Source organism: Sus scrofa, chromosome 7 (assembly GCF_000003025.6).
Source record: "Sus scrofa isolate TJ Tabasco breed Duroc chromosome 7, Sscrofa11.1, whole genome shotgun sequence".
In the NCBI taxonomy this organism is placed as follows: Eukaryota; Metazoa; Chordata; class Mammalia; order Artiodactyla; family Suidae; genus Sus; species Sus scrofa.
In genome coordinates, this window is record NC_010449.5 from 42,346,854 (window position 1) to 42,361,279 (window position 14,426).

At 43.8% G+C, this 14,426-nt stretch overlaps 1 protein-coding gene across 1 annotated transcript in view; it reads left to right on the forward strand.

Moving 5' to 3' along the window:
* The window catches only part of ADGRF2 (adhesion G protein-coupled receptor F2), a 44,590-nt gene continuing 40,494 nt past the window's right edge, over positions 10,331–14,426 (forward strand). Inside the window, exon 1 of the mRNA XM_013996166.2 lies at positions 10,331–10,540. The gene's annotated coding sequence lies outside the window, so the exon portion shown is untranslated. The remainder of the gene's footprint in view (positions 10,541–14,426) is intronic.

The following is a 14,426-nucleotide window of genomic DNA, read 5'->3' on the forward strand; positions in this document are numbered from 1 at the left end:
TGGGGAGGTATTTCAGAGCTTTCTGAAATCCTGCTTCCTGGGCTATAGTTAGTGGGCAAAAGAAAGGAAGTCACCTGTGAGAAGAGCCACTCCCAAGGGTGGGCCAATGAGCCCTGATGGAACTCAGGAAGTGACATCAAAGGAGTGGTTCCAGGAAGCCCACGTCTTCCTATAGGAATGGTTTTCTGGGAGTTTCCATCGTGGCTCCGCGGAAATGAATCCAACTAGGAACCGTGAGGTTGCGGTTTTGATCCCTGGCCTTGATCAGTGGGGTTAAGGATCTGGCGTTGCTGTGAGCTGTGGTGTAGGTCACAGACGAAGCTTGGATCTGGCGTTGCTGTGGCCGTGGTGCAGGCCAGCAGCCCGATTAGACCCCTAGCTTGGGAACCTCCGTATGCTGTGGGTGGGGCCCTCTAAGGACCAAAAAAAAAAAAAAAAAAAAAAGGAAAAGAAATAGTTTTCTGTAAATCTCTTGTTCCTACTCCCTCCCCATCGTTGCAAAAACTCATATATCCTAACTTCCCCCACTTGCCTCCTTGGAGCAGTTTCTCAGGGCTCCCTGAGATGCTGTCTCCAGGGTTAAGTCCTAATTTCACCCCAAATAAAACAACTCTCAACATTCAAGTTGTATTTTTTTATTACTCAATGAATTTATTACATTTATACTTGTACAATGATCGTCACAATCTAATTTTACAGGATTTCCAACCCACAACCCCAGCGCATCCCCCCACCCCCCAAATCAGGTTGTATTTTTTAGTGGATACTATTGTCTAATATTGGTGGGGACTCTCACAGTCCGAGGTGTCCACCTAGGAGGCCACTAATTCCTGCAAAGGCAGGGAGGTAGGTGCCCCTAGAAGCCTTCCCCGAGACCAAACCCATGAGCCTTATTAGTACAGCAGCATCTACAGTGAATAAAGGTGCTGACACATGTCTTGAAGTGAAATAGAATTAGAGTGGCCAGTAACTATTAAACCACACAGAGATAGAAGAAATGTTCACACATTGGGGTGTGGGGAAGTCATTCTGGCTTAGACATGATATGGCTTGAATTTTATGTGGACTGGGATAGCTTCTCTTATGGCTTGTCCAATGCTCATTGTACATCTGCTTTCGCCATTAAAGAAGAGAATGTATTTAGAAGTGAAAATGGACTGGAGTTCCTGAAGTGGTGCAATGGGATTGGCGGCATCTCTGCAGCATCAGGATGCAGGTTCTATCCCCATCCCGGCACAGTGGGTTAAGGATCCTGCATTGCTACAGCTGTGGTGTAGGTTGCAACTGTGGCCCAGATCAGATCCCTGACCTGGAAACTCCATGTGCCTTGGGGCAGCCAAAAAATTTTTTTATTTTTATTTTATTTTAATTATTTTTTAGGGCCACACCCCGTGGCATATGGAAGTTCAGTAGGGGTCCAGTTGGAACTGTAGATGCCAGCCTACACCACAGCCACAGCAATGCGGGATCTGAGCCGTATCTGCAACCTGCACCACAGGTCATGGCAACGCCAGATCCTTAACCCACTGAGCAAGGCCAGGAATCAAACCTGCAACCTCATGGTTCCTAGGTGGCGGATACGTTTCCATTGCACCATGTTGGGAGCTTCATTTTTTTTCTTTTCTTTCAGAAAAAAATTTTAAATAGACTAACTGTGGTTCAGGCATTCAAAGCAGAGCCAAGTGGCCACTGCGGATGTGGTTTCAGACACACTCTTGTATCACTGAGCACTTGAATTTTCTGAACTCTATCAGACTCAATGATGCCACCAGCCATTCTCAAAACAAGGAATGCTGGAGGTTGCCAGCTGCAACCAAACGGCCTCAAGATTTCTCCTTGTGACTATGCAGCTGTTTTGGGCCCCAACCAATCCTTCTCAAGAGGGCACCTTCCAGCTCCAACCCTAACTCTTGACAAGCAATGTATGTAACTTGGGGGGTTTTTCCTGTGTACACCCCCACCATTTCGTAGTCCAGCAGAACACAATTCAAGGGCTTCCTGCATCCATGTCTCCTGGGCTATAGTCCTCAGTGGGGCTCGGATAAAATTCTTTTCTATTCTTATTATAGATTGTTTATTGATTAGTTCTGTCAACAACAGGAACTCAGCTGAAAGGACTAGTCCTTTTGAGAAGAAAACAGGGAAGTGGCTTGAGGCAAATTGATGAACACAATGGACAGAAAACGTTTGCCTGGAGAGGAGTTCACCCACACATTCTGTTCCCGCAGCCAGACTCTTCCGAGTGAGCCAGTTGGCTAATTCTGGGGTAGGAAATAGCACAGGGGGTGTGTGTAGGGGGGAGATGAATAAAATTGTCTGCTGATCCCATGTGAGCCTGAAAGCCCATTTTGTGATTAAGAAGGGAAATGAAGTTGACCATTTAAACAATGGAGCTGAGGAGGGTGAGTGGTGAGCCAGAGGGGAGGAAAATGAGAACTGGGAGGTGCGGTGTGTAGAATTTTTAAGTACGTGTTCCTGATGGCTGAGAATTTGAAAGCGATGTACTTTCCTGCACTGAACAATACTGGAAATGAGCAGTCTTTTCCTGTCCTGATGTGGAATAACCCATAGAATGTGTAAAAACAGATGAAGACTTCAACTCCAGGGAACACTTATTCCCCGAAGATAAGCTCTGAGCCACGTAAAATTACTTATCAAGAGGAAGGGCTTGCTTTGTAAGACTTTGCTGAAGCCTTTGGCCTTGACCACTTAGCCAAGCCCTTAGACCACAAACTGCCCAGTCCCAACAGGTTCCTTGGGGTTTAAGGCCTAAGGATCCTGTACGTATCCTTCCCCGACGTCCTTCTTTTGAAATCTATGGAGACATCAACGTGGTGCTCTCTCGCTATGTAGAGTGAGTGTAATAGACAGCGCTGCTTGATCGGTAGATTTTTCTGGTGGTCTTTTGGGCAGTTGTCAAAAGTCAAGTGTTGCTCTAAGGTATGAAACAAAAGTTTTTTTTTTTTTAATTTTTATTTTTTTTTTGTCTTTTTGCTATTTCTTGGGCTGCTCCCACGGCATATGGAGGTTCCCAGGCTAGGGGTTGAATCAGAGCTGTAGCCACCGGCCTACGCCAGAGGCACAGCAACGCGGGATCCGAGCCGCATCTGCAACCTACACCACAGCTCATGGCAACGCTGGATCCTTAACCCACTGAGCAAGGCCAGGGATCGAACCTGCAACCTCATGGTTCCTAGTCAGATTCGTTAACCACTGAGCTGCGATGGATGAAACAAAAATTTTCTTAATACTTGTCAGAAATGAGGCCACTGTATCATACCAAATTGCCTTTACCGTTTTTACATATTGTATATAGTGATTTTTAGTTTTTCATTATAACTGGTTTACAGTGTTCTGTCAATTTTCTACTGTACAGCACAGTGACCCAGTCACACATGCATGTATATATTCTTTTTTCTCACATTATCCTCCACCATGCTCCATCATAAGGGACTAGACCTAGTTCCCAGTGCTACGCAGCAAGAGCTCATTGCTTGTCTGTTCCAAAGGCAATAGTCTGCATCTGTTAATCCCAAATTCCCAATACATCCCGCTCCCTCCACCTCCCCTTTGGAAACCACAAGTCTATTCTCCAAGTCCATGATTTTCTTTTCCGTGGAAAGGTTCATTTGCGCCGTATGTTAGATTCCCAATGTAAGTGATATCATATGGTATTTGTCATTTTCTGACTTATTTTACTGAGTATAGCTTTACCTTTTGAATATCCAGTTAATGGTCAAGATTTCTCTGGATCCTTCCAAGAGTCTCACGTTTAGTTTATCCTTGAATTCTTTTCACTCTTGAAAATTCTTTCCGCCCCCCGCCTTTTTACAGCTGCACCTGTGCACCTGTGGTATCTGGCAGATCCCGGGCCAGGGGTTGGTATCTAAAGAAGTCAAACTCATAGAAACGGAAAGTAAAAGAATAATTACTAGAGACGGGGGCGGGGGGTGAATACTGGGGTGTAACTGTTCAGGGGGTATAGAGTTTCATTTCTGCAAGATTAAAAATTTCTTGAGCTCTACTGCACAAAAATGTGAATATACTGAACACTACCAAGTTTTTTATGCAGTTACGACGGCAAATTTTTTTTCCATTGTAAGTTTATAAAAATCTACCTTTATTTTTATTTACGATGGTAAAGGTTATGTTATAGGTTTTCTTTATTGCAATTTAAAAAATAAAAGTACCATGTATACATACAAAAATAAAAGAAACTTTGCCATTTGCAGCAACATGGATGGACTTGGAGGATATCATATCATACTAAGTGAAATAAATCAGACAGAAAGACAAATACTGTATGATATCACATACATGGACTCTAAAAACTACAACAGACTAGTGAATATAATTAAAAAAAGAAAACTCAAAGAGATAGAGAACAAGCTGGTGATTATCAGTGGGGAGAGGGAAGAGGGGAGGGGTAAGATAAGGGTAGGGAAGGAAGAGACACAAGCTATTATGTATAAAATAAGCTATAAGGATATATTGTCCAACATAAGGAATATGGCCAATAGTCAATAATAACTATAAATGGAGTAAAACCTTTAAAAATTGGGAATATCTATACCGTACACCTGTAACTTATATAATACAGCACATCAACTATACTTCAATACAAAAGTGCATCCAGGGAGTTATTGTGGTGCAGTGGAAACGAATCTGACTAGGAACTATGAGGAGGTGGGTTCAATCCCTGGCCTCAATCAGTGGATTAAGGATTCGGCGTTGCCGTGAGCTGTGGTGTAGGTCACAGATGAGGCTCGGATCCCAAGTTACTGTGGCTGTGGTGTAGGCTGGCAGCTGTAGCTCCGATTCGACCCCTAGCCTGGGAACCTCCATATGCTTCAGGAGATGCCCTAGAAAAGACAAAAAGCCAAAAAAAAAAAAAAAAAAAAAAAGATGATGACCTTTGTATAGTTGGTTGCAGTGGTGTGGAGTAAATAGGATAGAGAGAGAAATGAAGGTTCAGAAGTGGACACTGTGTGGTGTGGACAGTTCTCAGGGGAAGGTTAGCTAAGAAGGAAGGTATGGGGCAGAGTCAGTACGCGGATGGGCAACTGGAGAGTCCGCTGTTATTTTTTTAAGATTTTATTTTATTTCATTTTATTATTTTATTTTATTTTTGTCTTTTTAGGGCCGCACCTGCGGGATATAGAAATTCCCAAGCTAAGGGCCGAATTGGAGCTTTAGCTGCAGGCCTACACCACAGCCACAGCAACGTGGGATCTGAGCCACATCTGCAAACTACACTGTGGTTCACGGCAACACCAGATCCTTTAACCCACTGAGCAAGGCCAGGGATGGAACCTGCATCATCATGGATCCTAGTCCAGCTTGTTACCACTGAGCCACAATAGGAACCCCCAGGATCCTCTATTTTTTAGGAAAGAAGAGACTTGAGCATATTTGAGGGTTAATGAGACGATCCACTGTAGAGGGTGAGATTGATGAGGCAGTAAATAGGAAATCTGAAGGAAAGTCACCCTTGAGAAGGTCTGGGGAGTTGGGGACAGAACTCTGGGGAAGAGGTGTGTTGACAGGCAGACAGAGACTTCCTCTAACGCGACAGCAGATAAGGAAGAGGAGGTGGGGTGTGTGGAGGTGGGCTTGAGGGTTTGGAGGTGAGAAGCGGATAAAGTCTCAGCTTGTGGTTTCCATTTTCTCTGTAAAATGCGAGGTGAAGTTGAAAATGTGAGGACTGGGGAGATGTTTCATCAGCGGTTGGAAGAGAATGAAGGTATGTCCTTTGCCATCCAGGATGGAGGCAGCACAAGCCTGGTCAATCACAGCTAGTCAACCAGAGCAAGACTGACCAACCCATGGAGGGGCGATGAAATTCTGCATTCATTATTTGAAAGTGATAAATGCTAGTAGAACATATTTTGTCTTTTATCAAGTCTAAGATGCACCTCTGACATTGAGGTACACTCTGGGATTGAGGTTGAGGGGATAGAAGGATGGAAAAGCCCCCATGGTTTCCTAGCATTGACTCAGAGTTTCATTACTAGCATTTTTTTCCCAAGGGGTTGGTAAAAAATGGGCATTTTAAATTTCTTTTCTTTCTATTTTTTTTCTTTTCTATTTTTTTCTTTTCTTTTTTTTTTTTAAGGGCCACACCTGCAACATATGAAAGTTCCAAGGCTAGGGATTGAATCAGAACTGCAGCTGCCAGCCTACGCCAGAGCCACAAGCAACACCAGATCTGAGCCATGTCTGTGACCTACACCACAGTTCACAGCAACACCAGATCCTTAACCCACTGAGTGAGGCCAGGGATCGAACCCACATCCTCATGGATACTAATCAGGCTCATTACTGCTGAGCCCACAATAAGAACTCCCTAAAATGAGCATCTTTTAATCAAAAGCATCTTAGAGTGAAATACGGTAATTTTATTCCTGCCAGTTTTAGCTGCTTGTGTGCAAATTTGACGCTGGCCTTTCTCTGAGGGCTTCAAAGTCAAGATGAATAGGCTTCAAAATCAAAGCAATAGCAGTCAGTCCTAAAGAGACATATCTGAGTCTACTCGGAGAATATTAAAGTTGCAGTGTGATTGCCAGCACTGCCTTTTGAGGGAATTGGCTCTTCATTACTGCATTTCGTCAGAAGTTTGGTCTACCAAGCTGGTTTCTATGATCTTTTGCCGGGTTAAGACTCTCGTAAAGTTCTCTTGTAAGCATACCTGTGGCAAAATGACAGATTCAGAATCCCTTTACCGAGGTGTCCAGTGTTAGATGCTCAGAGGCTGTATCTAAAATGGAAGTATAGCTATTGAAGGAAGGATCCAGAGAGCATATGTCTTCATTCCTCAAATATTTGTTAACTACCCACTATATGCCAACAATCTGTTAGTTTGGGGGAAAATAAAAATCCAGGTCTCTGGTCTAAAGGAGCTTACAATCCGCTATAAGAGATTGTTAAGAAACAGAGTTGTGACCAGAGATAGTCATTCACCCAATCACTTGTGTGACACATATGTGCTGAGCTGCTACAAAGTGCCAGGCACAGTTCTAGGTGCTGGAAATACAGCAGTGATAAAATGGACCAGCTTCCCATCCCCAAAGTCCTTACTTTCTAGTGGAGGAAGACACTTAACCAATAATGTTCCAATAAGCGTACTAATTTGCACTAGTGAAATTCCTGAAGCAAATAAGTGGAATATACTAGAGAATGCCTGGGGTGCTACTTTGGAAAGGGTACTAGAATATCAATCAAGCTACTTTGGCTACAAGTAACAGGAAAACTAGCATTCATCTCCATCTTAGGGGCATTAATTATTTATCTAAAAACTCCAGATGTCCTTGACCCCAGGGCGAGTTCAGTAATTTAGTGGTGTCCTTAAGGACCAGGGCTTTTCCATCCTCAACCTCAGCATACTGACATTTCCATCAGGCTGGTTGCCTCAGGGTTGCAAGATGGCTGCCATAGCTGCAGCCCTTACATCCTCTTACAGTTTCCAAAGCCAGAAGGGAGAAGGTGATAGAAGAAGAGGGGAAAGATAATTTTTCCCCCTAATGTGGCTCCCTCATTTTATCAGGAAAAATCCTTCCTAGAAGCTCCTTTATCCCCCAGTAGACTTTCCCCTCAGACTCATTTAACACAAATGGTCATTTGCCTACATCTAATTCAGTGAAGAGGCCCTGTATTGCCATCCTGGGCTCCAAAGAATGCCGACGCAGCAATCTCGATTTGGACAAGAAAGAAGACAGAATGACCTTGAGGAGGTAAATAATGACTGCCAAATCAGGGGAGGCTTCTCCGAGGAGATGACATTTGAACTGAAACCTAAACAATGAGGTGGTGCCAGCCTTGTGTACCGTGTACCATGGTGGTGCGGAAGGGGCCGGGCTAGCTGGTTGTGGGCGGTCTGATGGCAGAGGAGACCCGGGAGGACAGAAGTAAGTCAGTCAGGAGGAGTTCAGTGGAGGGATGGACTCAGGCTGCAGGAGAGGCCCATGGAAAGGAAAAGGAATGTGACCCAATTTGTAAGCAAGAGTGAGACCGACAAGACAGGCTAGGTTGCAGAGTTCCCATCATGGCTCAGTGGTTAACAAACCTGACTAGGAACCATGAGGTTGCGGGTTCGATCCCTGGCCTCACTCAGTGGGTTAAGGATCCAGCGTTGCCGAGAACTGTGGTGTAGGTCGCAGATGTGGCTTGGATCTGGCTTTGCTGTGGCTGTGGTGAGGGCTGGCGGCTACAGCTCTGATTCACCCCCTAGCCTGGGAACCTCCATATGCCATGGGTAAGGCCCTAAAAAGACAAAAGAAAAAAAAAAAAAGAGATAGTTGGTTTGCAGGTTGGGGGACTTGAAACCACAGATGATAAGCCTTCAATAAGCTGTTATTGGTGTGTAACAGGGCCTGGTGAAAAGGCGGGAGCCTCATCGGGGGGCTCTGCTTTATTAACTTGCAGCCAGAACTTGCCTTTTCAAAAGCTGTGTGTACTTGGTAATAATAGGTCAGCTCACATCCTCTTTTGTGCTTGTGAGGTCAGGCTTGGCTGATCTTCATCTTTTATGTTCTGGGTCTCTAGTTGAGGTTCAAGAAAAGTCTGCTGAGAAGGGCCTGTCATGGCTCAGTGGAAATGAATCTGATTAGTATCCATGAGGACACAGGTTCAATCTCTGGCCTTGATCAGTAGGTTAAGGATCTGGCGTTGCCGTGAGCTGTGGTGTAGGTTGCAGACGTGGCTTGGATCTAGTATTGCTGTGGTTGTGGCCTAGGCTGGCTGCTGCATCTCCAATTGGACCCCTAGCCTGGGAACCTCCATGTGCCGCAAGTGCAGCTCTAAAAACACTATATATATATGTATACTGAGTAAATGAATGGTGAACAAACCACAGTCTTTGCTGTTGCCAAGACTTTGCTCATCAGTGTGCTATATAAATTATACCAGTTTATAAGTTGGACGTCTCCTTTTAGGCCTGGCCCATTCCTGCAGTGGTCTGGGACCACCAGCCTCCACCAGCCCTTCCCTGCTTTGGACCTGCTGCTTCAGCTCTGGGCTGAGAAAGCCTCGGTATATTTTTCACATTTATGTTTCTTTTCTTCCCAACTAGACGGTGAGCTCTGAGACGTCAGGGGTGATATTTTATGTAAATTAATAAATATACCCAGAAATATATGATGGGACACTGGGTGCATGGTCTTTACACAATGAAAATATTGAATTTTCCCATCTAATGGAAGGATTTCAGCTCCAAAGGAGATCCTCACATTTCTGGTTGTTCCCTAGGAAATCTGGAACATTCCACAGAGCAAAATGAAGAGGACAGAGCTCTGGGATGATAAACAAGGAATGCCTTTCTCTGTTATAAAAACTGGTTTTGTTTTGTTTTGTTTTGTTTTTGCTTTTTAGGGCTGCACTTGCAGCATATGGACGTTCCCAGGCTGGAGGTTGAATTGGAGCTGCAGCTGCCAGCCACAGCCACAGCAACACGGGATCCTTAACCCACTGAGCGAGGCCAGGGATCAAACCTGCATCCTCATGGATACTAGTTGGGTTCATAACCCTTTGAACCACAATAGGAAGTTCCCTGTAAGAAATTCTTAATGAGAGTTTTGAAAAATTTTGCACCTTAGATCAAAGTGAGTATGGTTTTTGGAACATGGATTTGGGAGAGCTAGAGAGCTCCCATTCTCCCATGAATGCTTAAAAAAAATTGGAAAGGACTTGTAAATGTTTCAAAATGAGAAAGACACATCATTGTCCACGTTGTCTTCCAAGAGCCTTGGCCCTTGTGTCTGTCGGTAAAGGCTGGGTGATGCTGATGTAACAAATAGCTTCTACACTTCAGCAGAGGAAAGCAATGAGTCACCTTTTGCTCAAGCCCATTACAGGTCAGCAGGGCCCCTACTGATCACCATCACTTAGGGACCCAGGTGGCGGAGCAGCCGCATTTTGCATAGCGGGTCACCATGGCAGGACAACTTCCATGACCCCAGCCAACCACAAGGAGGTTAGGAATGGCAATGCCGTCTTGTACCTGAGCTAGGGACAGCCAGAAACAACTAGGGATCCAGGTTTGCCACAATCCTAGTGACCAGAAAGCCAGCCAAAACAGAGTTCCAAGAAGACACCTGGGTTTTCCACATCCCATCCTCAGGTTCAGGAAACTTCCTGAGGATGTTAAGAGCAAGGACCAGGTATCACAGATCCTGTGGCACGATGACAGTCCTGGATCTCTTGCCAAAAATGGGAAGCCTGGGCTTTTGGTGAGAGTCTGCGTGTATCACCGGGGGTGTGACTCATCCATCCTCAGGCACGTGCCCCTCCCACCACAGGAACTGCTCCCAAGCAGGACTTGCCTGATAGGCTGCAGGGCTCCTGCAAGTGGGGCTGGCTGCCTGTGCTGGGCCAGGGCCAAGCCTGGGGAGGCACCATTCGGAGCTAAACTGACAGCTCAGGGACACGGGAGCCCAGCCTGCTGATCTGCTGCAAGATTCGGCAAAAGAAAGCCGCTGACACCTGCTTCTCCAGCCGCCAAGGAATGGAGCAACTTTGCCAGTGACCCTACCTTTGGCTAGCCACAGTGAGTAGTCCCATGTCTTCCTCCCTCCAAGAATTTCAGAGATGAGCAGCCAATTATGGTTCTCACTTGCAGGCTTTGTAACTTGGGGTGTTTCGAGTAACAGATACAATGAATACGTATTAAAAAGGAATTTGGGAGTTCCCATCATGGCTCAGTGGTTAACAAACCCAACTAGGGACCGTGAGGTTGTGGGATTGATCCCTGGCCTTGCTCGGTGGGTTAAGGATCCGGCGTTGCCGTGAGCTGTGGTGTAGGTCGCAGATGCGGCTCAGATCTTGCATTGCTGTGGCTGTGGTGTAGGCCGGCAGCTACAGCTCCACGTCAACCCTCAGCCTGGAAACTTCAAATGCCGCAGGTGCGGCCAAAAGAGAAAAAAAATAGGAATTTAGTAACTTGGAGGCACTTGACATAATTCAATAAAAGCGATAGTCTGGTAAGAACATATTTTTGTTTTTATTTATGCCTTCCTGCTTCTCCGATCCCATGTAAAGTTCCGATTCCAGGAAACTAGAATCTTTAAAGGAATTGTTTTCTTTTTCTGATGCTCTAAAAGTGATTACATACAAATACAGTTGTGAATTAACTTTTTTTAAATCTTAATTTTCCCTCGTCATACTTTTTACTTAGAATTTTGACCTATCACCAAGTCATCACGTTGAATACAGAGGAAGATTTTTAGACCTTCCCACACACACAAAAAGTCCTACACTTCCCACACTGGCATTAAGAATTCTTGGTTCTGGACATTATTTCTCTCAGATCAGAATTTCTCAAGAGGAATATAAACTCTGGGGAGATTCCTCTTGATTCATAAGCTTGTCTGCCTTGCGTTGTTCTTTGCACCTGTCTCTCTGTCCTTTGCTTTTCATGTTCTTCTTTAAAATATTGTGGGAACTGAGGCCTAATTTCATTCCTTCCTTTTTCTGAAGGATGCTTTGTCAGTATGTGTTGAGTGTGAATTTTGAAAATTTCCTTTTGCTTAAAAAAGTTTTCTCGTTTGAATTTTGACAAAATGAGTGTTCCACCCCCACAAAGTAAACTTTCAGATGAAAGAATGAGACTTGAACTGATCTCACAGTATTTGGGTTCATTAAATTTTCTCCTGCAATGTTCATTCATATTCTTACAGTTGGGAAATATGAGCTTATTTGTTGCTCAGAGAAATGATTTCAGGTATACTTCTGGGCAAATGTCTAGCCTTGAAAGACTGCAAAACTTGTATTGTCTGTCTTTAGGGATTGTGTCCTAAGATCATGCAAACGCAAATTCCTTTCCAACAATATTTGCATGATATAGAGTTACAGCTTCATTGTTTTTTTTGCAAAATAAATGAAATTTTGTAAACGGAAATCAAGACTCTTATTCAAATACGATGAGATCAGGGGACAGCTTCAAGACCGGTAACTGCCTGGTCTTTCAAAAATTGGACATGGGAACAGAGGCAGAGGGGTTGAAGGTGAAAGTGGTTTGCCCTGGGTCCAGGCAATAATGGGGTGCAGTGTCTATAGCCAATCAGATTTCTATGTCTAAAAAGACAATAGAATTTATAATCTAAAAAATAATACAACCTATGATCAGTCTACCTGTTATCAGCAAGTTCTGGTGACTCTGAACCACATCAGTGTGATAAAATGCTCACCAATGGAGCAAACCATTCCTATTCCTACCTTCACCTGCCTTCTCCACCCCCCCCCCCACGACACAGCGCCTGTGCTTTGCAAGACTCAGCTTAATTCACCAACAGAAAACCAGTCTATTTTAGAGCACAGTGGCTACTTCCACAAAACCCTAGTTTAGCCTGTGGTCTAATTATCTTTGATCCCATTATCTTGAGAGCTCATGACTTCCTGTTTTTAAAGATATATTCTAGTTTTTAAAAACTATATATAATCTTGATCTCTCAAGGCAGTAAGCCCTCTATTCTTTTTTAAATTTAGAAATGAGCCCATATCATTTTATCACCTCTGCATATTTTTCCTGAATCTGTTTTTAATTAAAAGAGTTTTCTTGTTCTTTTTTGGTTTTTCTTTCTTTTCTTTTCTTTTCTTTTTTTTTTAATTCCTGCGTCTTTTGATTGCAATAAACAAGTTCTCAAGACACACTACTTTAACCCCCCAAGGTGATTTTATGATGATGATACTGGGGTATCTTGTAGAACTCGGCGCAACATACAAGATCTTTAGTATCACTGGGTTGCTCTTTTTGATCTTTGTCTTTCTTGGTGTCTCTACTTCATTTTGTACTATGTTCCTTTCTGCAGCTGTGTTGTTTTCAATTCTATTATTTTTTATTATTAGTTGTATTTGTTTTGCTTTTTAGGGCTGCACCCTCAGCATATGGAAGTACCCAGGCTAGGAGTTGAATTGGAGATGCAGCTGCTGGCTGACACCACAGGCTGACACCACCGCTCACGGCAATACCAGGATCCTCGACCCACTGATCAAGGCCAGGGATGGTCTCTGTATCCTCATGGATACCAGTTAACTTGTTTGCCCTGTGCCACACCGGGAACTCCAGTTCTGTTATATTATTATCACCTTGGAAGTTTTAAGAACAAAACCCCACTCGTTCCTACATGTTCATAATTAGTGCAATTCAGGTGAAGGGTGTGTGAGTGTTCATCATAATATTCTTTCAAATTTTCAGTAGTAATAAAATTATTCAAGATAAAAAATTGGGGGAGTCCTCATCGTGGCTTTGTGGTTAATGAATCCGACTAGGAACCATGAGGTTTCGGGTTCGATCCCTGGCCTTGCTTGGTGGGTTAAGGATCCGGTATTGCCGTGAGCTGTGGTGTAGGTTGCAGACGTGGCTCAGATCTGGCATTGCTGAGGCTGTGGTGTAGGCTGGCAGCTGTGGCTCTGATTAGACCCCTAGCCTGGGAACCTCTATATGCCACGAGTGTGGCCCTGAAAAGACAAAAAAAAAAAAAAAAAAAAAAAAAAAAAACCAACTATAGAGTAAAACAAAATAAAAAATTGGGAGGGAAAATTCTTGTCTGAGCCTGACTGCCAGAAATTGTGATTCCGTGGCTCTGGAATACGGGCCAGATGTTGATAGCTACAAAAAAAAAAAAAAAAAGAAAAAAATGCTCATCTGGGAATCCTAATCTATAAAGTTGGCAATGACTGCTGTGGGCTTCTGTCTTTTTCAGCTTCTCTAGAAGAGAGTGAGTCCCATTTCTTTTCTGAAAATTCCTGGGGGGAGGATTGGTCAAGCCAGCTTGGGTCAGCTGCAATCTCCTAAGCCAGTCAGCTCTGGCCAGGCTCAGGGAAGACACAGGCAATTTCCAGAAAAGCATGGGTGGGGGAGGGGTCGGCTAGGCAAAATGATTAACAACAACAATAATAATAGGTGTCCAGGCTATTCCTCCAATAGAATGCAAATTGAGTTCTGAACGCTGGCATTTGAGACTGTCTGCCTAGTCATAATCCAAACCATTATTTCCTATTTTAGCTATCTCTCATTACATCATTGTCTGAAAAGCACAACACAATGGACAATTATTCTTCGTTGGTTTAAAAGTTTTGACAGCAAAATACAAATGACATATAAAATATAAACATACAAATATAAAATAGACAAATGTCAATGAAAGATATTTAATTACAACCCCCAAACTCTGTCCATACCAAAGCAGCCCCTTACAAGCTGCTGTGCATTACATCGCATATACCAATAAATATCATTCATGGAGGTCACTTCTAGGCATAGGGTTCCACTTGTATTAGGTATACATTTTATTTTATTTTACTTTTTGCAAGCAAGCAAAGTCTTTATTACAGGAAAGCAAATAGCTCCTAGGACACTGGGAAGGGGGAGGAGAGCCCCCCTCTCTACTGTCTTACAGGGATTTCTATCCCTTAAAGACGGGGGGTTACCAGCA